This window comes from Silene latifolia, chromosome 8, assembly GCF_048544455.1.
Source record: "Silene latifolia isolate original U9 population chromosome 8, ASM4854445v1, whole genome shotgun sequence".
In the NCBI taxonomy this organism is placed as follows: domain Eukaryota; kingdom Viridiplantae; phylum Streptophyta; class Magnoliopsida; order Caryophyllales; family Caryophyllaceae; genus Silene; species Silene latifolia.
In genome coordinates this window covers 73,369,538-73,372,759 of record NC_133533.1, presented here as the reverse complement: position 1 = coordinate 73,372,759, position 3,222 = coordinate 73,369,538, and the positions used below count along the sequence as shown (strand labels likewise).

The 3,222-nt window shown below is 38.6% G+C and overlaps 1 non-coding gene across 1 annotated transcript; it reads right to left on the bottom strand.

The window, feature by feature from the left end:
* Nucleotides 1-1,728: 1,728 nt before the first annotated feature.
* On the bottom strand, nt 1,729-1,835 carry LOC141597652 (small nucleolar RNA R71). Its single transcript, XR_012522875.1, has one exon. It is a non-coding gene; the product is annotated as a small nucleolar RNA R71 (small nucleolar RNA).
* Between the last annotated feature and the right edge of the window lie 1,387 nt (nt 1,836-3,222).

The window sequence follows — 3,222 nt, the reverse complement described above, 5'->3', positions numbered from 1 at the left end:
CAAATATTGTAATCAAGTATTAATCAAGTTTTAATCCAAGTTTTAGTTCTTTAATCTCTCTCTTGTTCTTCCTTTATTTTGGGTAATTAGAAGATTATTGGGTTTATTGGGAGATTGACAATCTTCCATCAATCATCAAGTTCTTCTATTATTCTTTGCATTATTATTTTGGAATCATTAGTAGGTATAATCTCTTAATCCCTTTTTAATTATTGTTAATTACTTTCATTTATTCATCATGTTTCATATTGTTAGTATGATTGACAACCTTGCTAGCATGATCAACATGATAATGAGTGAGTAGTCTCTTAGCTAGGGTTTAATGGGTGATTAGGGGAAACCAACATGGGGAATGATTCATGCTTAAATTAATATGCTTTCATATCTTATTTGCTTGCTTGTTTTGATCTTAATACATGCACATGTTATATTTGATGAAATGCTAAGCCTATGAATCCTTGCATTTACTATCATCTCCTATCTTTTCAATGAGACTTGTAAGACATAACCCAACTCGAGTCTTGTTAGACCATGCTTGTGTTGAGTAGGAAAGATTAAGTCGACTTGTAGGTGTTGTACAATCTAATCGATTCGGCTCCGGGACCCAAACTTTCCTAGGATTGTAAGATATAACCCAACTCAATCCATCACACCAATAATTGCTTGCTTATAATTTGAGAACATGTTTGTATGATCATATCCCATGATTCCCCTATGAACCCATGACACCCTAGTGCCTTTAATCAATTGTTTACACCCCTTATTTTATTCATCTTGCTTGTTTATTTTCATTGTTATTCTAGTTTAGTAACCTTCTACATCAACCCAATTTGTGACACCCCTAGACACTACTAGTTACAATAGAATTCTCATTTCAATACCCGTCCCTTGGGATCCGACCTTTACTTGCCTCTTTACTAATTGTAGAGTTGTTTGTGAAGTATAAATTGTGTTTTGTATCGACCATTGACCAACGACCACATCTACTTAATTGTGAACACGAAATGGCCTCGATCAAAAATGGCGCCGTTGCCGGGGACGGTGTTTAATTGATTTAAGATTTCTTTTTATTGCTATTAGTTGTGTCTTTCTTCACCTTGGGGAAGTAAAACTCCTCAAGGTTTGTTCTAATTGTTTTTGAGTTGTTTGATATTTTGCATGTCTAGAAGGTTACAAGGTGATTTGTTACCTTTTGACCGTGAAATCGAAAGAACCTTGACGAATAATAGGAGACTTGTTAGGAGGAATTTGAGAGGTGTTGGTGAAGTTGTTCAACCCACTAGTGAGTTTGTCAATCCTTTCGCAATAGAAGGAGAAGAGAACCCATTAAACAATACCACACAAAATCCACCTACAATGCCTAAATTCTCGTCACACTCTATACCCACCGAGGAGAATCTACCAAATGGTACTCCTACACCACAACATCTAACCGGAAATTTTATTGCCAAATCCGCCTTCATCCAATTAGTTGAGAGGAGCCAATTTGGGGGGATGCCAAGTGAAGACCCTCATTCTCATATGGAAACCTTTTGCGACTATTGTGATGCTATCTTTCAAACGGGCGTGACTCAAGACCAAATTAGATGGGTCTTATTTCCTTTTTCCTTAATCGGCACCGCAAAGCAATGGTTGAAGGGCCTTGATAAGGCCACCCATGGAATAGATTCTTGGAAGAAGTTAGCTCTAGCTTTCTACAAAAAATTCTACCCACCGGAAAAGACCAACATGCTAAGAGCTCAAATTACGGGTTTTAAGTAAAGGGATGAAGAATCTTTGTATGAAGCTTGGGAGCGGTTCAAAGGTATTTGTCGCTCATGTCCTCACCATGGACTTAGCGAATGGTTTTTGGTACAACAATTTTGGAATGGTTTATATGAAGATTCAAGGAACATTCTCAATATGGGATCAAATGGAATGTTCACCGAAGTTGATGACAATCAAACATGGAACAAGATTGAGGAAATGGCGGTCCATAATTCACAATATAGTAGACCTCGCAAGGCTACTAGAGGAGGAAAGTATGAAGTGGACTCCGTTACTCAATTGGGTGCTCAACTTAGTGCTCACATTGACACAATCAACTTGAAGTTTGAACAAGCTATGGCTAGACTTGAGGAAAATTCAAAATCATCAAAGCATCATGTCAATGCCATGACGGCATCCTCATCAATCCCAAGTGGGATATGTGAGAATTGTGGAACCTTGGGTCATGACCCAAGTGAGTGTAGGGGAACAACCGAACAAGTTAATGCTTTCCAAGCTTACAAAAGTGGTACCCCTTATTCAAATTTTTACAATGAAAACACCAAGTTCCATCCAAATCTCTCATACAAAAGCCAAAATGTTCAAAACCCTCAAACAACATACACTCCACTACCCATGAGAAACCAAAATCAAAGACCCTTTTACAATCAAAACCAAGGCTACCAAAATCAAAATCCATACAATCACCAAAATGACCAAGGTTTTGATGTCCAAAAAGCGGTCCTCCAAATGCAAAAGAATCAACAAGAATTTTTCACTCAAATGCAAAAAGATAGCCAAGCAAAATACACCACCATCAACAACATTCTTGCTCACACCAAGATGTTGGAAACACAATTGACTCAACTAGCATCTTCAAGCTCACAAAGACAAAAGGGGCAATTACCACCTCAAAGTAATCCCCCTAGACATGAAACGGTTAGTGCCATTCACTTGAGAAGTGGTACAAGGTATGAAGCACCGAAGAAGCAAGTTGAGGATGAAGTTGTGGAAGCTAGTGAAAAGGAAGAAATTGTGCAAAACTCCAAAGATGGAGAATCATCAAAAGAAGAAAGTTCAAAGAAAAATGAAGACAAGGCCAAAGACAAGGAGCCCATTGTGATTAGACTTCCTTTTCCAAGTCGTCAAGCCAAGCCCAAATTTGATGATCAACTTGGAAAGTTCATGGAGATTGTGAAGAACTTAGAAGTCTCAATTCCTTTCACGGAATTAATCAATCACGTTCCGGCCTATGCAAAGTACATGAAAGACATCCTCACAAAGAAGAAGTCGATCCGGAAACTTGAGACTATCGCCTTCACTAAGGTGAGTAGTGCAATACTTCAAGGGAGTTCACCTCCAAAGTTAAAGGATCCGGGAAGCTTCTCAATACCGTGTACCATTGGCGACACGACGATCAACAAAGCCTTATGTGATCTAGGGGCTAGTGTGAGTGTCATGCCGTACTCGGTGAGT